Source organism: Pimephales promelas, chromosome 6 (assembly GCF_988280905.1).
Source record: "Pimephales promelas chromosome 6, fPimPro1.hap1.1, whole genome shotgun sequence".
Classification (NCBI taxonomy): domain Eukaryota; kingdom Metazoa; phylum Chordata; class Actinopteri; order Cypriniformes; family Leuciscidae; genus Pimephales; species Pimephales promelas.
The window spans coordinates 36958959-36982876 of record NC_142774.1 but is presented as its reverse complement, the minus strand read 5'-3'; the positions used below and the strand labels follow the sequence as shown (position 1 = coordinate 36982876).

The 23918-nt window shown below is 37.0% G+C and overlaps 1 long non-coding RNA gene across 3 annotated transcripts; it reads left to right on the top strand.

Annotated features, from left to right (window-relative positions):
* Positions 1 to 23200, top strand: LOC120468864 (uncharacterized). Of its 3 annotated transcripts, XR_005620297.2 has the most exons (4): positions 1 to 107; positions 11483 to 11601; positions 21653 to 21727; positions 21949 to 23200. It is a non-coding gene; the product is annotated as an uncharacterized LOC120468864 (long non-coding RNA). The 3 variants fall into 3 exon arrangements; XR_016168936.1 differs by having other exon boundaries at positions 21653 to 23200; XR_016168937.1 differs by lacking the exon at positions 1 to 107 and adding an exon at positions 199 to 287 and having other exon boundaries at positions 21653 to 23200.
* Positions 23201 to 23918: the final 718 nt, after the last annotated feature.

Genomic DNA, 23918 nt, shown 5'->3' with positions numbered 1-23918 from the left:
AATTGTTGACAGGTCAGACGCTGTTTATTCGCTCTCTCCTCGAATGGATTGTCTGAGTGCCTGCTTCTTTACCGGTAAAGTGAATCCTAGAGCGTTTATGTACGTGGGTAAGTTTCATTTCTTTGGTATCACAATAGTTTCGTGTTACCCTTTAAAGTACGCGTAAAACTAACTGTATACCAGCATAACCTGTTTCTATACAAATGAATTGGCATGGCTAGCTATGTACGCCAAACCGGATGCATTAGCATTAAAGCTAACCATACAGTGCTACAAATTCATGTAAGGTAAAAGTAATTAAATAATTATTTATGTTTTACGACCTTTTTACGTTTTATTGCGTTGCAAGTTTTTCAAGCTCTGTGCCTTTATGGTAACGCTTCCTTTTACAGTCCAGTTACCCATGTACTATGTACTTATTTTAGTAACTACAATTACTGGGGAATAACTAGTACTAACCCTGAACCTACCCCTGTTCCATGTATTTACCTTATATTAGCCAGTACTTTCTAGGTAAGTACACTACTGTAAAAGGAAGGAAAACCCTTTATAATAGTATTAGCCGTCTAGTTGGCATATTTTACATAACGTTACACATATGACAATCCATCATTTAATATAAGGCCATATTCTGCATTTTCTTTGATCTAAATGATAATTTCTAAAATATACCAGTGAATATTCTGTGCTCTCCTAATCTGCTCATTTACTTTTTAAAGTTATACCAATGCGTTATCTGCAAAATGACTGATCTGAAACATAATAATAATTAAATTCAACAATAAATAGAATTAATTCAAGAAATATTTTATTTTATTGTGAATTTTCGGTTGAAGTTTCAGTTGAAATCAAAATATATCGGTTGCTAGGCTACCTCAGAAATAGCCTCTAGAAATAATCTATGAAATACCCTGTAGAGGGGGGTGTTTATCCATAATCACAATACAGAGATGATTAGGTGAACAGAACAGCACTGTCTGACTAGCAGGTTTTCTGACCATGATAATAAAAGCACCCACAATAATGTCATCTCAAAAGTTTAAACCCTTACATGCTGTAGTCTATGTATGTATCATGACTTATAATTTGTACGATTCCTATCATTTGTACCACTGCGAGCCCTAACAGCTGACATTAATTCATGTATAGCTCTTGGCAAGTGCATTCTTTACACATTTTAACACTGTATGTTAAACTAGTGTAAAAGGACAGGAATTCTTCAGTCAACATTGTATTCTGCATAATTTCAAATATGACGTATTTGTAAATTGTTACTGAAAAAGTACAGCAGTTGTTTATACTGTTTCTTTGTTTACCAAAAGTGCTTCAAAGAATGGTTTTAATTCATTCTGTGCTTTCTTTTGGACTGTTCTTCTCAAAACCAACAAGGTGCAAGTTCAAAGTAATGCACAAGCTTTGCTCAATGTCTGTTTGTATCACTGGCTGTTTGACCAATGTTTATTGACCAGAACACATTTTCAGGGACATTGAAAGATGTTGTAAATATTGTTATAAATGAGCTTTTAAAATATTTATTCTGTGTAAGATATTTCCCATTACCTCTAGAGTCTTGAGGAAGCATTATCGTGACCCCATTTGATCGTGTGATTTTATACATTAGCTGGCTCTCCAAGCCCACCCAGGCCTCAGTATTAGACGTTGCATGTGTCGCTAGCATGACTGGATGTGTCTTGAAAGTCGGGCAGCTGAAACAAGCCATCCTGAAGTTTTAGTTTGGGTTAAACTGAGCTCCAGTTTTAGAGTCAGCCAAGTAGTTTAAAGGATGTAGTAGCAAATGACGCCAATACCAACAATTCCTTCAACATTTGGTAACTGGGTATTATTTTTATTTTATTTTTTTTATTTTTTTAATGAATTAATGTTGTTTCCTAACACGTCTCTTTGCTGTTAGATTATTCATCCATGGCAATTCATATTTTGAATCTTCAACAAAGCTGGTTTCAAATTGCATTCACATTTACAATCTTATTTAGTATTTTTACACTCCCATTGAAAACTCGTAAAATTTAAAAAACTGAGTCACACCACCATGTATCAATTCTGTAGTTTTATTATAATTTGTGTCCTCACTTTCACAGAAATGGAATAATCTATAAACATATCAGGAGTTTGATTATTATGCCTAGATGTTTTCTGGCAATGATAAACAAGACGTCACTAAAATGTTAAAGGTATAGTGCATACAAAATTAAAATTCTGTCCCATGAAAATTCCCATTTTATGTTATGTTGTACATATACATATACACATACATATACTAAACAATTGACACTTTTGAGCGTTTGAGTTTGAACAGGGTCAGGGTTTTTTTATGTCTAAAAGTTTGTAACACCACAGATGTTATTTTTTAAAGCAGACTAGACCACATGTGTTTGAGGAACCGGCGATGTCCAGTCTGTTATTACTTGAATCTTTTCCCATGCAAATTAAACATACACACTCACACACACACACACACACACATATATGCATCTTCCCCTCATTGAGCCATGCTTCCTTCCTTTTCCCAGATGCTTTTGTATGGAGAGCCACCCAGTTATTTAAAAAGTCCATTAGGCCCATGTTTAGAAAGCCTGAGATTAAAAATAACAAGAAACAGATACATGGAATATGCCAGCATCGCATGTTGTGTGCTGAAGATGTTTGGGCATTTGCACGAAATTTGAAATAAAGTAAAATAACACAAATTAAAAAATACATTTCAAACGTCAAGTTCAAAGTTATTATCTAAAAAGGTCAAATTCACTTGGAAATGGAAAGAAGACAAGCCTAAGCATATGGCCCTCCTCAAGGGACATTTTTATCGTCAAAGTTGTCTTTTTAATCCGAGCTGAATTTGACAAACACCAGGACTGTTGTTTTTTCTCCGCTGTTTTCCTTTCGTTTACCACAACCCAAAAGAAATACAAAATGACATTATTTTTATAACCTTTGTCACTGACAATAACATTTTTAAGAAAATGCATCCATTTTGTCCCTCTGTGTGTATGCACAAGTTCAGCTTTTAAAAACAACAGGCTGCGTATGGTTTTATTTCCATTTGTTTGTTTTTTTAAGTCGAATCTTCTTGATGTTAGAACTAACAAAACAATGTTAGTGTTATTGCATCCTTTCCCACAATCACTGTAGAGTTCAAGTCACCTTTATTTATATAGCGCTTTATACAATAGAGCTAGTTTTAAAGGAGTAGTTCACTTTAAAAAAAAAAAAAAAAAAAAAAAATACTCACCCCAATGTCATCCGTGTCATTCTTTCTTCAGTCGAAATAAATTAAGGTTTTTGATAAACATTTCAGGATTTTGCTTCATATAATGGACTTCACTGGGAAGTGGGAACCAAACGGTAAGGTCCAAAAGACACTTTCAGTGCAAACTGTTCAAATGGCTTTAAACGATTCCAGACTATGAATAAGGGTCTTATCGAACGAAACGATCGCTCATTAAAAAAAAAAAAATTCAAATGGTCGCCTTGCTCTGTTCTGTAATGCACGTTCGTGACTCTCCTGTGTGAACTTGTTCATCAAAATGAACAAATCTTTTTCCGAGGCAATTTGTTAGCTTCGTTCGTTGAATGAACCAAATGACTCGGATAAAGATTTGTTCATGTTGATGAACGAGTTCGAACAGGAGTCATGAACGTGCATCACAGAGCAGGGCGACCATTTGAGCTTATAAAACTTAAACTTTGTTATTTATTTATAAAATGAGTGATCATTTCACTAGATAAGACCCTTATTCATCGTCTGGAATCGTTTAAAGCCCTTTGAACAGTTTGCACTGAAAGTGCCTTTTGGACCTTGAACTGTTTGGTTCCCAGTGAAGTCCATTATGGAGAAAAATGCTGGAGTGTTTTCATCAAAAACCTTAATTTCTTTTCGACTGAAGAAAGAAAGACATGGACATCTTGGATGACATGGGGGTGAGTAAATTATCAGCAACATTTTTTTTAAAGTGAACTACTCCTTTAAAGCATCTTTACAGTAATAACAGGAAAATTATGCAGTTCAGTTCAGTGTTGATTCAGTTCTGATGTAAAGATCATCAATTATTTAATTGGTTCATTTTATCTATAATGCAGTTCTACAAAAAAAAAAAAAAAAATGATGTCATCGTCCAGCTCAGAGCAGTTCTCATTCAACCCCGGCATTACATTGTTGCATATCTCATCCCGCATGCACTTCTTTACACTGTTGTCGCCCACCATTCTCTGAGTGAAGGTCCCTCAGTTGCCTGGGATCATGGATGCTGGCAGGCTGAAAATGGGAAGCATGACATAGTCCAAGAAGCATGAAACTGTCTCACCCACGCGCTTCTGTCTGATGTAGCCCACGGAGACCATCGTATTGAGACTTGAAACTACCTCTATGCTCAAACGTCTTCCTCTATGTGTGCATTCGTTTTTGGTCACTTTGTTAAAGTGAGATCACCACTTGTGTACTGCCGAACAGGCTGTAATTTTTCATGTCTTTTATGCTTTTGTTAACCACAAGCTGTTATTTCTTTCTATTAAAACATGAAACACCTCATTCGTTGTCTTCGTTATGCGCGCAGGGCTTTTTTTCGTGGTGATTTATGCGATGAATATGTAAAGCCATGCATTAAAAGAATTCTCTCCTGATTAATCACTGTTATACTGTCATAATTCATTTGCTGTAACAACTGCCAGTTTGCTTATGTTGCTGTCTGTGCTGTAATGTAGAACGGTCTCATATTGCATGGCAAAGAACAGATGTGTTCCCCTTTGCTGAAAACGTTATACAACAACGTCTTTCAAATTATGTCTGAAAAAGACGCTGAAAATGTTGATCTTTTAAAATACAATTTGTTTAAAAATAAAATTAAGTACCAGATCGCTTTGGTATGCGTGCAATTCCTTATGAAACTCGTGTATGGCACTTGCTTTGGACATTTTCAAATAATGGTACTTTTTCTAATTAATCTTTAATGCAGTGTGTAATATATATATATGTTTGTGAATGTCAAAAGTATAAAAGATCAAAGTGCACAACAGATAAACAGTCTTCAGCAGTTTCAGTCTCCCATCTTTTTACGCAGATACCTATAACAATGTAACAAATTTGCATAATGCCAGCGTATTGTGTTCATTGGCTGCCCGCGAATCGAATGCACATTTACTTTGACCCGCCCTCAAACCCTTACAGCAACACTGTGTTGGCCCAGATCCGGCCCACATCTGGTATGGTGTGGGCCGGATCTGGGTCGACACTTTGTTGCTGCTACTGGAAGTCTGGTTTGTGTTGACGACATGTCTCTCTGAGACAGTGTTTTTTGAGAAAATTAAGATATTTTTTGACCTTGCATGCATGTAAACCTGTTGTTGGAGACCTCCAAAAAAATTGGAACCTTTTAAAACAGCCCATTCTCACTCCCAAGGCGTCACCTAACTGACGCCTTGGGAAGCATTTGGACATGCTTCAATATCTGACGCTTTAGGCGCCCTTTAGCGTCAGTTAGATGATGCCCTAGGATCGCGTACGTGTACCCTACCCCCACCCCACACCTAAACCTAACTGCGTCCTCTAACTGACGCTTTCCTTTAGCGTCAGTTAGATGACGCCGTAGGATCGCGTCATGTAAGTGACGCTAAAGGGCGCCTAAAACGTCAAATATTGAAGCATGGTCAAAGGTGACGCCTTGGGGTGAGAATGCGTTGTTTAAAATAGCATTATAGGGACTTTAAAATTGAAATATTTAAAATAAATGCTGTTCTTTTGAGCTTTCTATTTATCAGAGAATCCTGAAATGTATCCACAAAAATATGAACTGTTTTTAAAAATGGATAATAATAAGTAATGTTTCTTGACCACCAAATCAGCATGTTTAGAATGATTTCTGAAGCTTTGCCATCACAGAAATTATTTGAATTGTTGTTTTAAATTGTAATAATAATCTATGGTATTAGTGTTTTTATTGTCTTTTTGATTAAATAAAATCTAAATTAGTGAGCATCTGAACATCTTACAGACCTCAAATGTGCTTACTAATAGTTAAAAAAACAATCTGGATTATTAAACAATAGCTTGATTCCTTTCAAGTGATGTTGCATTTGCAATTTATTGGGGGTTTTTTTCTTAATGGTAACTTTGGTAAATAAATAAATAAATAAATAAAATTGTTGACAAAGTGTTCCATCATTCTTCAACTAATTATATATGATGACATGAGGATGCACAAATACATGAAGAAAATATGTTTATGATAAATTCTTTACGTTTGGATGAGCATGACTAACGGACAACAAAACAGAAAAAAAGATATAGTTTTGAACCTTTTCCCAAATAAACAGATTTTTTTTTTAGTTATCTTTCAGTAAAGTAACTTTACATTAAACAGTAAGCACAAACAATGTGCTCAGCATGCAAACCCATTAGCCTAAATAATGAAGACAAGGCTTTTCCTATTTAATGTGCACAATTGTCTACATGTTTACACCACATTTGTTCCCCCACAAAAGTTTGTAAATGGTACTAAATCATAAACGTCTGCCATGTCATGGGTATTTGGTGCATATGGCAATCACCTGTTTACAGAGTATTGTTCAAACCCATTAAAGCAGTGTTTTTGTGTTTTTGAGAACTGTACAACACAAAGAAAAATCGCTTGGTTTTTTTTCTAACATGAGAACCCTCCAAAGGTTTGGCTCGATGCCGGCAGCTTGATTTGTGTACCTTGTTACAGCCCACAGCTAGATTGACAAATTCCCTCTCCCCGTCCTGGCTCTGTATTAAACACAATACATTATGGGGCAGGACTTCCCCTATTGTCTGAGCCCGGGTGTGGACCAGAGCTCTCTGTCGCCACATTGTGCTCTTTTCCTCTCCTTCCACTCTGCCTTGAGTAGCATGAAGAAAGTGACTTCACCAGAAAAAGACTTCTGGTCCCTTCACTTCTTATCTATGGACAATATTTGTTGTTGAGTTAATTACAGCACTCTGAACTGATAAGCAGCTTAAACCGGTGGCTCTATCCGGCCAAGAGATTTGCTTTGCAACAGTCACTTCTGTGGTTATTCTTCAAACATGCAAAGAGTGAAAAGTCATTTTAATATGTTTTGGAATCTAATTGGAAATATCCAACGCATTCGCATCCTAGGGCGTCATATAGTGACGCTTTTGAAAATGCGTCTAAATCCGATGCACATGGCACCATTTAGCGTCAATATAACAGACTTCCATTATGCGGAGGTTTAGTTCTGGTAGGGTTAGGGTTAGACCACTAGGAGGCGCCTTCTGGCCCATATATATCTGCGTCTCATATTGACGCTAAAGGGTGCCAAGTGCGTCGGATGTAGACGCATTGTCAAAAGCATCAGATGAATCACAGTTACATTATCACAAACCCTAAATATCCAATATGTTATTATAATGCATTACACAATAGTTTTTGTGAAGAGGGGAATAGTTTTTGTGAATAATGTTTTCATAATCAGCATAACTGTTAACGACATGAGTGAGTAAATGACAGAATGTTCTTTTTTTTTGTCTGAAAGCAACTTACTTTTTCTTCTTATCTGTGTATGGCTTGTTAATTGTTATGTATTACAGTTCAAAAGTAGGGAACAAACGATTTTTTTTTTCATGTTTTCTGCTCACCAGGCTGCATTTATTTTATTTTAAAAAAACTGTAAAAGTAGTAATATTACGAAATATTATTTCAGTAGAAAAATCCTGTAATTTATACCATCCAGTTTTCAGTGTCACATGATCAATCTAAAATAATTCTAATATGCTGATTTGGTGCTCAAAAAACATTTGTTATTTGTGTTGATTATCATTACAACAGTTGTGCAGCTTTATATTTTAGTGGAAACTATGATTGCGGGGTGTTTTTTTTTTTTTTTACTTTAGAACAGCATTTGTGTGTTTGTGTGTATCTATAGGCCTATATGTAAATGTCATACAACCAAACGTGCAATGCATTACATCATACATTAGTAGCTATGTATATACGTTTGTATTCACGGCAGAGAGTGCAAATCTGTTTCTGCCCCTTACTGTAGCCTATGTAGGCTACTCGATATTTGTTTGCATGTGAACACTATTTATGTACAGTCACTGCACATCAACATTGTAATTTGTATTCAAATTTAGGGTCAAAGGCATGCTTGTGCTTCAAGGCAACAGCTCTTTCAAACTGCTGAGTTATAGTCCTGCTCCATTAGCAGAATCTGGCTAATGCAGTCTTGACATAATACGGCGAGTCTCCTCAGGGGCAAAATCATTTTTCCTGCTCCCTCTTTCGCACACACATCAGTGCAGACTTTCGGTGGGCAAACGGAAATTGTAGCGAGTGCAACTGTGCCACATACTCAGTCAGATGCTAAAGTGCTCACCTGACAAAATTTACAGTATTTCCTCCGTGGCTTCACAGATGTTCTGACACAGAATCATACGCAATCTGACGGGGCTAAAAAGCTGAAACAGAGAGGATCTCACAGCCACATTGTCGAATCTGTCATAAAGGCACAGGGTTGAAATAAACCATCAGGACCTGAGGCAAACACACCGCACTGTAATTTATGACCGCTGAGGCGAATGCTGACTGCCTAGTCAAAGTATAGCGGGAAGGCAAAACACAAGCTGTGAAAAGCATTTATTAACTTTCACTCCCTAGACGCTCGGAGCCTGCACTTGTGACAGTGAAATGTTTTGTTAACCCCTTTTTGCAAACGAAACAGTCTGAAACGATTTTTGCGACTTATAATTATATATATTTTACAGATATATACCAGCCATTTTTCTCTGACATGTTGAGAATGTCCCCCATACAAAATATACATTCTGTGTGATTAAATTGGAACCTTCTGGACTATGAAACGGTCCCCTCACGGCAGGGCTGGAAATCCATTTATGTGCACAGCTCGCTATGTACAATTGCCACACAAGTGGAAAAAAAAGGTATTTAAGTGCAAGTGCAATGCACAGGGACTCTTTGGAGCAGAGAGAGAGAGAAAGAGAGAAGAAAAATAAGACAAAAATGGCAAACTAAAGTTAAATCTTGAGTCCTGTTGACTGCATACTAGGAGGTATATATCCTATACTATTTATTTTTAATCGCTATGTGGTATAAATATGTAACGTTAAAGGTTTCAAGCTAGAAGTATGCTACATTTTTGGCCATATACTGTTTAATTCAGTGAGTAGTGCAGTTAAAAAAATATTTTGCATTTTTAATCCAGTTTTATCTAAAATGTCTTGCCTGATTAAAAATTAATACAAAAATGTTAATATCACTTCCAGGTCACCCCTCACAAGTTGAGCCCAATGCATCATTGACAGTGTGCGTTACATTTTACATTTACTTATTATTTCACAATTTATATATTGCACACTGCAAATAAAGTACAAGTATTATAAGGAACATTTCATGAATTCAAAATTTGAACAGAATGTTTTGCTTTTATTTTAACATCTAGGCCTATATGATTAATAAATTGTCAACATCAGTGTTGGGAAGTAGCAAACTAAGTTGCCCAGCTTCTTTAAAAACAGTGTAGATTTTACAGTAACACGCTATTTTCAACAATAATGCTGCTTTCCCTGCACAGCAAAATCCCCCTCCTCAGAGAACAATTGGTCTCTCTCTACAGAGAGTTAAAATACACTGAATCGGAGTTAAAGTTAATGAAATACTTAAGTGATTAATTAAGTGATGATTGGGCATTATTGATGAACACCTGCTGTCAACCAGCAGAATCACAGAAGGAACGAGAAACACCAAGAACAGAAAAAGAGAAACACAAGAACTGATTTTTAATTAAAAAAAATGTAAATGCATAATGGGGATTTTTTTAGAGACATATGTCAAGGATCAGCATCTGAATCTCAACAATGGACACACATTTCATGCCGCAATGCATTGTCTCCAAACATGCATTGCGGCATGAAACATGTCACCATTGTTGAGATTCAGATGCTGATTTTTGATGTCTGTGTTTTAAAAAAAAAATTCCTGTAATGTATTTAAAAATCAAAATTCAGAATGTGTGATCTGTGGCAAGAGAGTATTGTTAGTGAATATAAACTATTGACATCAAATAACCACTTTTGGACAGTGATGAGTTAATGCATTATTCTACTTTTTGTTGTTGAAAACTATATCACCTGATCATCTTTGTTTCTGGGTTTCGTTTTAACAAATTACGTGTTTTGGTAAAAACTATTACAAAAACCATAAACTTGCAAAAAAAAAAAAAAAAGAGAGAAAAAAGCCAAGAGTCAAACTGCCCAACTAAATGGTGATCAATTATTTTCAATAAATTATCAACATCTAAACCTCTGTAAATTCTCAATAAGACCTTCTGTGGACGTATGACAGAAATAAAGTCAATCTGGTTAGTAATAAGTGAAGCTAGTGCTGTCTGTGAATTTGTTTAATCCTCCTCTGCTGAGCACTTTTTTCCTCTTCATTTGATTTCATCTAAGGCTGTGGCTGAAAGTCAGTAGTAGTCAGTGTCGTTCTTGTGTTTCTCTTTTTTCTATTCTTGTTGTTTCTCTTTCCTTCAGTGATTCTGCTTGTTGACAGCAGGTGTTCCTCAATAATCATCACTTAATTAATCACTTAAGTATCTCATTAACTTAAACTCTGATTCAATTTCAACTCTATAGAGATTGATCAAATATTCTCTGAGCAAAGTTAATTTAACTCTGGGGATTTTGCAGTGTGTTTTCAACTTAGGTGTAAAGATTGGAGTGTTTTGCTATACCTTTATTAGTTGTTTAGAGTACATTCAGATTAGCATTCACAGAACGTCCTGGGAATCAACAAACGTTAGCTGGGAACGTTTAAAAAAACGTTAGATGAACATCCAACTAAAATGTTTCAAAATATTTGTGAATGATAAATACAATTTTAATGCTAACATTTTGAGAATAAAGACCAGATAATTCTGAACAAACATTCTATTACTCTTTTTCAAAATGTAAAGTAGCTTGATAAGGTACACTTTAAAAGTAACTTCTCAACACTGATGTGCTTGTTTGTAAGTGAGTAAAATAGTAAGAGTACCACTGCCGTGGCATGATGTCAGCCTTGGTACAACGACGCTTCCCTTCCCCCGCAATGGAAAAGCCAGTTACAGGAAATCATGTTTTGTTTTGTTTTTTTTACACAGAATATTTTCCAGGCTCTTTCTCTTTGTTTCTTTTACCCTGTCTTTTTCCCTTTCACATTTTCTCTTTTCTTCTCTAATTTCTCTCTCACTGTCTCACGTTCATTCACAAATGACTCCTTCAGCTGTCACTGTGTGTTTGCAGGTATTCACGCACGGGGTGCATGTGTTGCACCTTATGAAGTTGCCGCTATAGGCTGTGTGACTCGTTTAACACATTTATTTTAGCTTTCTGCTGCTGGCTAGCTTGGCCAGATCTGTTGATTCAAAGCCTCTCCAGTACCAGAACTACTGCTGTGTCTCATCCACATATTAACTGTGTGTTTTGCAGCCTCAGGGAAACCTAACAGGATCTTGAAGCAGCATGGGCTTCAGAGATGCACCCATGCAAGTGCACTGTTGCGTGGACACACCCTGCCAGCAATTGACCTTTGCCCCACTGCCTTCTGGGTAAGTCTAAAGACAAAGCTTTGTGAGCACACACACAAACTGGGAAAACAACAACACATTTTGGGATATCCAGTAGCATGGAAGGCCTCAGTTTGGAGAAGCGTATTTGGTGGATTAAACAAGAAAACAATTACTTATATTTAATCGAAGGTGGAAGGAAAAAAACATTTCATTTTGATTTATGGATTTGTGCCAGTAAACTTTTGTTTAATTAATATAGCCACCATATTCGTAATTAGATGAGTATCTGAGCCTGTATCGCAATAACTGCAGGATGTGCATGTAAAGTGTGCTGTATGTGGCATGGCTGTGGTTTTCTGTGATTCATGGGTTCCTGGGACACAACAGTAGTGGTCTCTTTTTCCAAACAAACACAGAAGTTAAACAAAGTAAAGATGGTGGTTGTGGCCAAGTTGGAAATATACTGTGGCTTTAAATGTTTTCCCAAGCTTGGCCAACAAGGTGATTGATCGAAAGAGGAATATTGACACGGCCAATAACCATTTATTGCTTATTTTAACATTTTTTAATAATTACTTTGATTAATACTAGTCATGAGAGACAAAAACTAAAACTTAAAATGCTTCAGCAGGGGGAAAAATATTTTAAAGCCTTAATGGTCAGTTTGATTTACTGTGGCCAAAATATTTGATTTTACTTTTTCTACATTAAATCAAATTGACTCTATTTACTTTCTTAGTATACACCACTGGTCTTATTGTGAATGATTAATCAGCACGAGTTATTCCAGAGAAAAAAAAATGTTTTTCTTTGCAATCCTTCATCCTCTAACCACCTGTCATATAGAGTCAACTTTTCACCATATAATCAATCCCCTGGAAGAAAATATCCAAATCCTGCCCTACTTTTTTATTGTTGAGTTTACTCTTTCACATTTACACTCACCTAAAGGATTATTAGTAACACCATACTAATACTGTGTTTGACCCCCTTTTGCCTTCAGAATTGCCTTAATTCTACGTGGCATTGATTCAACAAGGTGCTGAAAGCATTCTTTAGAAATGTTGGCCCATATTGATAGGATAGCATCTTGCAGTTGATGGAGATTTGTGGGATGCACATCCAGGGCACGAAGCCCCCGTTCCACCACATCCCAAAGATGCTCTATTGGGTTGAGATCTGGTGACTGTGGGCCATTTTAGTATTGTCATGTTCAAGAAACTAATTTGAAAGGCTCATCCTGCTGGAAGTATATCAGAGGATGGGTACATGGTGGTCATAAAGGGATGGACATGGTCAGAAACAATGCTCAGGTAGGCCGTGGCATTTAAACGATGCCCAATTGGCACTAAGGGCATGAAACAGATGTTGTGATAGTATTTTCTTCCCTATTGTGACGTATAAGTTGAAGAAATGTAGGTTGGGACTTGATTTTGTCTTTTGTCTTTGACCTTGAACTGATTGAATGGTTGTTGTTTGCTATTGGTCAACCTCATGTGAGTGACGGGTTGCCCCGCCCTTGTGCCAGAAGAGATATGCTACAAGATGGAGGGAAGTTATTTATTTTGATTAAAGATTATTAGGGCACATGACATAAAAATATAGTGGATAAATCATATACAATAAATACTACAAAATTCCATAAACACAAGAATGGTCCTTTTTGATTTCATGGTGACTCATTTATTTTTGACCATCTGTTTGTGCAGAAATAAGACTAAAGTGTTGTTGTTTTCTGTGAAAGAACACAAATCACTCTGAAAGTGAGAACAAAAAAAAAAAACAGTGTTGAACGCTGCATGTATAAAACTAGCAAATATTTTTGAAACCATTTCAATCTTGTATTCAAGATTTGCTTTTATATTTACACCACTCGACATTATTTTTCAATCATTACATTTCTAGATCTTTAAAAGATTAATTTCTTATGTCTCAATCTTACTTTATACAATAGAATATCAAAAGCTTTAACAACCTACAATAGATTTAGTCTCCTTTTAAATGCCAAAGCTTCTTTTATTTATTTATTTTTATCATGACTATAAAGCTAAATATTAAAAACTGTAATCCAGATATAAGTCCTTCAGCAGTCCAAATCCACCATATTCTGCTGAAACCTTGTAATCCCTCCGTGCAGTCCATCCTCACCTGCTCAGAATGGATTTTTGTCATTTGTTTAAATTATTCATCGTCGTGTCTTGCCGTGCTGAATCTCTGGAGATGGCAGGAGCTGGAATGATCGCTCTGGTGTCAAGCAAATGTGGAACGGATGCTCTGATGTTTCCTGGAAGCCGTGTGTGTACCGTAGCGTTAACACGCTCCCCTCTCCTCTCCAGCCCGCTTCCCAGGGTGCACACAGAGTCTCCGTCAGACTGTAGCGTGTGGCAGATTGGGTGGACTAATTCAGGATTAATTGCAAGCTTGTTACAACAGGGCGCCCATATGGCCTCAAGCTCACTGGAGTGGCACTTTTGTGTCAAATCACACGTTTGCTTGAGGAAAAGGGAGGTTGCTGTCGGGCTGAGTCGTGTTTCACGATTCTGTCGAATCGGCAGAAACATCCAAAATCCTGCTGGCATGTTACATGGATCTTGCTGAATTTCCAGCGGCAGTTCCGCAAGATTGAAAGGGACGTGATTGAACATTATGCTCAGGCAAAGAATTGCTCACAATGGAGAGTGATAGGTTACATTGTGTATTCAATCAGAAATCGAAGACGTTCGAGATGAGGGAATTCATGAGTGTGTGAAAGGCATTTAAGCCTGTTTAGAGTCAATGTCACACAGATGTTCAGGATGAGATCCGTTCCTCAGCAGTAGAAAGCCATTAGAATCAAAAGCTCCCTGAATGCTTGTTAACTCCACAGTCATAAATCCATGATCCGATTCAAATTTACAGAAACAATACCTTCATGATCTATATTTCACTCAAGAGGCCACTTTTGTATCAAAATGTTTCAACGATGATCAGATTTGGCTTTTAGCAAGAGACAATTCACTCAAATGATTGCTATTCCATTGCAGTTCCTCTTCGCTCAATGCAAATTTAGAATTTAGTAATTGCCTGCAAATTATCCAGAGTTTCATTTTACTCATTGTTTTGACAGTTCTATACTTATTTTGGACATTGAATATTGGATGTGATATTTAACCTGGTTGGCTAAAGGCTCGTGCAACAGAGACAATAAAGTCGTTACTTTGCAATGACATATATTAGAAGAAGTGTGCTCCAGATGTAAACCTTTCCATTCTGTAATATTTTACCCGTCACAAAAAAGAAACTTCAAATCATAATGGAAACTTGAAAAAATGGTGATCATTTGCAACAGATGTTTGCATAGCGGATTCCATCTGTTAGTTTTTTCATCAAAACATACCGGGAAACTTTAGCAGGCTCTCTAATTCAATTACAGAGTGGCAAACAAAAGGTTTGCAGTGTTGTAAGAACAAATGCTCAAAGGTGTCATCTTCTTTTGTGGTCCACACACTTCCAATTAGCTGCTTCTATTTGGGTGTGAAATCTACTAGCAAGAGCGATTTACCGAGCAAGTGACAACAGACAAACCAGTTGGCTGCGAGGACCGAAATGAAGGTGGCAGGAGGACTGTTTGTGGTGTGTGCCGTAAGGCTCTCACAGCAGGTTTGGCTCTCACCTGTTTTCCTGCGAACATTTCACACTTCTCTGCAAAGCTAGTCTCTCTATTGAGGTTTGATCTAGGGACTTTGTTCTTGTATTAGCTGTTTATATTTCATCTTTTTTTTTTTCTGAAGAGTGTAAGTTCTTTCTTGTGCAAATTTCGCCTACCGCACTGTTGAATTTGGCCTAACATATTTCCCAATATAGTCTTTTTTGTTGTGTTCTGAATGGTTTCTAGGGCATTCCGATGGTTTCTAGGGTGTTCTGGGGGAGTCTTGCTATAGTTTACAGCCAAGTAAGAAAAAAATGTAAAAACTGCTTTAGTGCATATCTTAGGTGATTTTTCAAACCAGGCTCTTTAGAGAAAAACAAAGGAAATGGACCCTTCCATTTCTGCAAAATTATATCACATTGCTTCTTGTACCTTTTCCAACACGTTCAAAGTGAAATTTTCAGTGAGTGGAGCTAAAAGATGATGTTTTAAATCGTACTACATTAAATCCTACCCTAAACCTAATCGACCTAATCGTTTTGCACTATGTTCCCTTGAACCATTGTGAAATGCGAAATTGTCTTGTATAAAATTTAATAAGCTCTACAAGCTCTTTTGCTTCGGCTCTCAGAATGGTTACTGCTCAAATAAAAATAAAAATAAATAAAAATAGTCTTAAAGGTCTGGTTCACCCAAAAATGAAATGTTAGCCTCATGTTAGTACTTTCGTTCATCTTCGGAACACATAATAAAGATATTTTTTATGAAATCTGAGAGCTTTATGTCACTCCAACTACCACTTTGATGCTTTAAAAAGTTCATAAAACAATTGTAAAAGTAATTCATATGAATTGAGCAGTTTCGTCCACATTTTCTGAATAGACACGATAACTTTATGATGAACAGATTTAATTCATTCACAGTATAAACATTCATGAACCCACACCTCAGTTGTGGTAAACGGAAGCTAAGGTATGTTCGCCAATGAGGTTGCGCATCACGTTTGAGCTTCAGCAAGAACCAATGAGGTTTGTTCTCGTGTTACGCATCACATTTGAGCTTCAGCAAGAGCCAATGAGGTTCATTCTCGTGTTACGCATCACGTTTGAGCTTCAGCAAGAACCAATGAGGTTCATTCTCGTGTTACGTATCACATTTGAGCTTCAGCAAGGACCAATGAGGTTTGTTCTCACACTTTAAGCAGGTTCGGTCGAGCTTCTGTTTATATTCGCTGATCAATGTTCATATATGAATAAAAGCTTAAATTCAATCTGTTCATCAAATAAAAGCAATACAGTCTCTTCAGGAAATTTGGACTAAACCGTTCAATTCATATGGATTAGCTTTACATCACTTTCTGAACTTTTTGAAGCGTCAAATTATTGCATATCGGTCTATGGAGGGACAGAAAGCTTCCTTTTTGTGAAAAGGAATAAATGTTGTTGGTGTTTTCCTGCCATTAGTGTTTATTTCAGCTGGAAACTTCGGTGAATTGTGTGTGGGTACATCTTGAACCAAAGATTTTTGCTATATTCACGTTTTTTATTGAGCCTATGTTGAGTTTTTTTTTTCTGTAAGCCCTATAAATTGCTGCGAAAAGTAATCGCATATCCTCCAAAAAAGTGTTGAGATATTCATGTGAGGCACAAATAATGCATCACAATTAATTTCTCAATACTAAGAAAATATTTAGTATTGAGGCTCGTCCGTCGACGGACGGACGGACGGGGATAGATAGATAGATAGATGGATGGATGGATGGATGGATGGATGGATGGATGGATGGATGGATGGATGGATGGATGGATGGATGGATGGATGGATGGATGGATGGATGGATGGATGGATGGATGGATGGATGGATGGATGGATGGATGGATGGATGGATGGATGGATGGATGGATAGATAGATAGATAGATAGATAGATAGATAGATAGATAGATAGATAGATAGATAGATAGATAGATAGATAGATAGATAGATAGATAGATAGATAGATAGATAGATAGATAGATAGATAGATAGAGGAACAAAAGTTTGATTGTTTCCTTGGCTGTCTAATTAAATATTCATCCCCTTCTGTCTCATTCTCCATAATGATCTGTAACAAAATGCAATCAGATGGCGTTCTAAACCCTGTTTTGTGAAAGTCCTGTGCGGGTTACGAGGTCAAGGTTCAGCTACGAGGGGTTGAACTCAGCTAATTGTCTCCCTAGAATGAGGTCTACATCTCTTTCAAACTGCTTTCATTGAGTCACGTTTTGAATTGGGTGCTTTGACTAACTTTACAAAGACTAAATTACAGACACCGTGAATGAAAGCGGCAGATACTTAAAATATAAAAAAAAGGCCTCCAGACAGGGATGTCACATCACAGATTGAACAGAAGGGGAACTCCACACCCTTGGGCCAAAGTCTTTCTAGTGCCAAATAAACGACAGACCGCACATCTGGCTGTCAATGTGCGTTCCTTTCAGCTGAATGTTGGTTTGCTTTTACTGGGTGGTGGTGGAACAAATGTAGAAGTATTTCCAGTTTTAACACTGGTTGCTGCTTTATTACCGGCATACGCAAAGCTCCTTGAAAGAAAACTAGTTTTTTGACCTTCAATCCATTGGCGTGACATGCCGGAAAGGCAATGAGATTTAATCGAGCTATTAACCCCGTGCCCTGAGCATTAAGTGTAGCTGAGGTCGAAAATGGACGTGTTTTTTAAATGTTTTCACACACTTTATTAAAACTCCATGTTGCTGGATGCACCGAGCCGTGGCAGCAATGACTAGAAAGTGAGAAATGAGATGAAGGCACAATCAAAAAGGTGACGCTGAGGCCTCGGTGGGACTGTTAGTCATCTGCTTGGGTGAGGATGGTGTGTGTGTGTGTGTGTGTGTGTGTTGGGGGGGAGGGGGCGCTTGGGATGACAGACAGAGGAGGCGTTCCACCTTTTCTTCTCCATTACTTTAATTGTTTCCAAACCATTTGGCCTTGAACGTGCGCTAGTCTATACTCAGCACACATGCTTCAACCACACTTAACATTCCTCGGTGCACAAGCCCTTAATCTTTCCTCCACTTTCCCTGTCACTTGAATGTAAGGAGGGTGATATATGGCGTTGAGAGACACTGAAATTTCGGGTAACTTTGAAGGCATCATCCGCAGGCACTGTGTCTGCAGGTCTGAGTGATTGCTTTTGTCTTTCGTGCTCACCAGCTTATTGCTTCCAATATAATATTGGAATATTGCATCTTGCGTGGCACTTCATAAAGTGTCTGGATATTTTTCAGCGTATGTCATGCAGAATGTTTTTATGTATGGCCATGAATTAAGAATTTGTTTCCATGACTAAATTCGTGACCATGTTGTATTACTGTAATTTGTTCCCTCGTTTTAGGTCATTTGTGGCCACTTTGAACAAATTCGTCCCCTTGTTTGGTCACGATTGAACTAAAAAAATAGGAAACTAAGTAGTACAACGTGGCCATGATTTACCTAAACCAAATCAATAAGTTGTGGGAACAAATTCTTAAAGGGATAGTTCACCCAAAAATGAAAATTTTGTCAGTATTTATTTACTCACCCTCATGTTGTTCCAACTCCGTAAGACCTTCGTTCATCTTCAGAACACGAATTAAGATATTTTTGATGAAATCTGAGAGCCGGATCACTCCTTCATATTAGTCCATAGGCTTCTTGAGGGATTGAAACTTGCTGGTCTCGAAAAGTTATTAAAGACATTGTTAAAATAGTCCAAGTGACTACATTGGCTCAATCTTAAGTTTATCAAACGACGAGAACACTTTTTGTGCGCAAAAAAACAACAAAAATAACGACTTTGTCAACTATTCATTTACTTCTCTCTCTGCCTCGAGTCAGGTTACTAGTTTAAAGGGATAGTTCACTTTGAAATTAATTTTTGATATGTTTTATCTTACCTCAAGGGCATCCAAGATGTAGGTGTCTTTGTTTCCACAGTATTTTCAATTTTGACATTTTTCAGTCAAACCGGTGTTGTCTATCAGTCAACATGGCATACATAATATATAATAATGGCATATATATATAATATATAAATATATAATGGCATAAATGCTACGTGGGATCTCAATATCTCAGCTCTGGAAGGGTCTAGAGTCTCCATTTTTGCACTCAGGTCTAAGTCCCATGGCCCTCTCTCAGAATCCAGAGTTTCAAGAAGATTGGAGAGACTTGTTTTTTCGCACACACACAAAAAAAAAATGACAGGGGTAACACTGTCGGGTTTTTTTTCCCGTTTTTTTTATCGAAATTTTGAGTTTCTCTGATCTTCTTGAAACTCTGGATTCTGATAGAGGGCCATGAGACTTAGAGCTGAGTGCAAAAATGAAGGTTGTAGACCCTTCCAGAGCTGAGATATTGAGATCCCACATAACATTAACCATTATAAATATTTCAATATCTCAGCTCTGGAAGGGTCTAGAGCCTCCATTTTTGCACTCAGGTCTAAATCTCATGGCCCTCTATCAGAATCCAGAGTTTCAAGAAGATTGGAGAAACTTATTTTTTCACACACACAAAAAAAAAACGAAAGGGGTAACACTGTCATTTTTTTGGGGGGTCGAAATTTTTAGTTTCTCTGATCTTCTTGAAACTCTGGATTCTGATAGAGGGCCATGGGACTTAGACCTGAGTGCAAACATGGAGGCTCTAGACCCTTTCCGAGCTGAGATATTGAGATCCCATTTAGCATTATGCCATTATAAATATCTCAATATCTCAGCTCTGAATGGGTCTAGAGCCTCCATTTTTGGACTCAGGTCTAAGTCCCATGGCCCTTTATCAGAATCCAGAGTTTCAAGAAGATTGGAGAAACTTATTTTTTTGCACAAAAAAAACAAAAAACAAAACGACAGTGGTAACACTGTCGTTTTTTTTTTTCGTTTTTTTGGTCGAAATTGAGTTTCTCTGATCTTCTTGAAACTCTGGATTCTGATAAAGGGCCATGGGACTTAGACCTGAGTGCAAAAATGGAGGCTCTGGACCCTTCCAGAGCTGAGATATTGAGATCTCACATAACATTTAACCATTATAAATATCTCAATATCTCAGCTCTGGAAGGGTCTAGAGCCTCCATTTTTGCACTCAGGTCTAAGTCCCATTGAGGCTCTAGACTCTTCCAGAGCTGAGATATTGAGATATTTATAATGGCATAATGCTAAATGGGATCTCAATATCTCAGCTCTGGAAGGGTCCAGAGCCTCCATTTTTGCACTCAGGTCTAAGTCCCATGGCCCTCTCTCAGAATCCAGAGTTTCAAGAAGATTGGAGAAACGTATTTTTTCGCACAAAAAAAACAAAATAACCGACAGGGGTAACACTGTCATTTTTTTTTTTGGTCGAAATTTTGAGTTTCTCTGATCTTCTTGAAACTCTGGATTCTGATATCCATGGGACTTAGACCTGAGCGCAAAAATGGAGGCTCTAGACCCTTCCAGAGCTGAGATATTGAGATACCACGTAGCATTTATGCCATTATAAGTATCTCAGTTGCTGCATTCCAAACTGCATACTTCCCTACTATTTAGTATGGGGAAAAAGAGTAGGCGAGCGAAAAAGTATGTATGAATCCAAAAGAGTAAGCGAGAATTAGCTTTACCTTTGACGTTCTAATTATCGCGAGATTCGGACACGCATACCTAAAGTGCGTTCAAATATGCCTACTTTCCTACTATATAGTAGGCGAAAACAGTACGTTCGAAACATCAGTATTCATAAAAGAGTAGGCGTGAAGTTCCCGGATGGCTTACTACTTCCACCCAGATTTTTGAGTGCTTTTCCATGGGTACTCATGATACTCATCATCTATCCCAGGAGGCTACGCGAGAGGATACGTCAATATCAACATCGCGGAGATCAGCAACGCAGGGTTTTCAAATGTCAGTAAACACGGTTCCTTGTGTTTAAATCGTATGTGTTAAACTACTATAGAGTAAAGGTTTTAACTGTTGAAGGTGTAAAGAGTTGGACAGTATAGAATAGTTGTGATTTTGCTGTAAACACATCTTTTATTATGTATAGCTGGTTAACAGGGGAGCTCCAGTAAGCACATGTACATTAAGTTACATTTTATATTACGTCTTACATATCTTAAACACGCTTATTTAAAATGTCTATTTACATCAGGAAGGAAAATATTTTACAAGTTTTGCAGGTGAGCACATCCCAACATGAAAAATCCATCTGAGTGATGTAACGTTATGTGTGCTATTATGTAGCATAATTCACTGTTGTCAACAAATGTGCTGTAAAGGCAAATAAACCAATCTATAAAGTAACTAAACATGATATATATTTAATTTGTCCCTTATTAGTGTTGTTATATTGAGGAACATTTAAGTTGGATTAAAAGTGAGTTAACACATCAACCTCATGTAGGCTAAATGCAGTGTTGAGCTCATAATGTGAATCTTGTCTGTATGTTACAGGGACAGGAGAACACGTGTGTGTTTATCCGGTGAAGAGAGGCTCATGATGCTGAATTCTGTCATCAAAGGCTTTGAGTGAGTACAGAAATGGATAGAAATTACAACATTTTTCTGAGTCTTGATTTCTGTGCATTTGCTGCAGAGCTTTTGTGGTGGAGCAGGACCTGCAAGGAAAGATGATGGCAGTATTTGTTTGGGAAAAAAGTTTTGGGGATTTTACTCAAATATAAAATAAGGTTATTTTTAATACATAAATCAAATGATATTGTGCTGTTAAAATGACTGCTTTTGTGTAGTGTTCGTGCATTTTTGTAGGATCTGAAATGTCTGCAGACTGTTGTGAGCACTGAGGATGAGGAGCCCAGAGCTGAATCCTGGAAGTGGTCCCATGGATGAGACCCTCCATCTCTCCATCTGTCCTTATGAGACCCTCTATCGCTCCACCTGCCCTTATTGCCTCAGATTGTGAAGAACGGCACAGCAACAAGCTCTGGGACGAAGGCATGGTCCCCTCTGGTGAATTCATCAGAATAAAGCCGCAGAATGGGAACCGCTGTGTTGAGTCGGCAGTAGGATGTGGTGTTCAGCGCTTGTAAATACATGCTTGTAGTTTGAATAAAGCTTTGTTTCATGTGTTGTTCTCGTATATGCATTTGTTTATTGTGATGGTTACTTTTATTTATTCTTTGACTCATTTATTCATGTTTCTTATTGTTGTCAGTATATAAAATATAATTATTTAATTAATGTATGCATTAATTCATTGATGGACTAACAATTGAGATGTGTCACTGCATTTAGCAATATAAATGTATTCATAAATAACTGTCAAATGACAAAACAAATTTCATTTTGCTTGTTTTATTAAATTATGTTTTTAGTATGTAAAAAAGTTTTATAATTAAGTATTGGTCAGCATTTAATATTATTGTTGTGTTTAAGTTTTGGGCTGGGTTAACAATCCAATTCCTTCTGAGGTAATATTAATTTTTAAGGAGTGATACTTATACATTTTTTCGAGTATAAAATCAACAGTTTTCTCCAAAAGAGATCTTCGAGCAGCTGCCCGTCTCCTTTGAGCAGACATTACAAACACAGAGGAAAACTGTTCTAGGTTATGCTGTCGAGTTCCTGATGTTATGAAGTGTTAGTGCACATGTTGCATATATATTTTAAACTTATTACATACAAGATCATGGAAAGATTACCATAGTTGTATGTAACGATCATAATGACAAAACAGAAAACATAAGGATCATTGGTTTGTGTACATCATAATGTATGTGACTGTCACGAAGTGGTTTTGTGTGTTTTCGTTATTAGTTATTGCCCGTCTATTATTTGTCCCAGGTGTTTCGTATTTCTCACGCCCCCTTGTTATCTTGTCTAGCTCGTTTGTCCTTGATTATTTAAGCCCTGTGTTTCTGCCCTGTCTTTGTTGGTTGTTGAATTTATGTGTGTTACGTTGGTGCTGTCATGATTCTCGAGTCCTGCTTCTAGTCTTGTGTCTTGTTTCAAGTTTGTCATTAAAGCTACACTGCGTTTGGATCCAGCCTATGCTCTGTTTTTCCGCACAGCGTCACATTGACATCATAAAATTATATTTATACACAGGAAAAAACAATAACAAGGCTAAATATCTTCATATTAGTTCTTCATAATACATTAAAAAATGTGGTGTTATAAGTCCGAGGGATGAAACGAGGTAAGTTCATCAAGAAAAAGAGGAAAAATTTAAGGAGAAACTTTTTGGGGTATAACATAAAGAAATGAACAACATATTCAAGAGATGACAATTTTGGGGTTTCTTAATTAAAAAAATATTGCTATAAGAATAACACTGTGGGTCACATAGGGTTTAAAACATAACTTAAATCAACCCTATTTATAAATGTATTCAAAAAATAAATGGGAAGCTGTTTATTCATCAATACCACAAGAAAATGAGCAAGTTTCATGAATATCAAGATATTTATAGATAGATGAATTAAACGTATCCTTCATATATTTTAAGTTGTTGCGCTTGTGATAACGCTTAGTAGGTCACATGATAACGTCAACATGGCAGATGTCCGGTTCTCATTCATACTCAACGAGATTTGGTTATAAAGTACCTACTCTTTTATCGCTCGTTGATTAAGTACTTATCGAAATTAAGTACCTACTCATTAAGTATGCGGTTTGGAACGCAACCAATATCTCAGCTCTTGAAGGGTCTAGAGCCTCCATTTTTGCACTCAGGTCTACATCCCTTGGCCCTCTATCA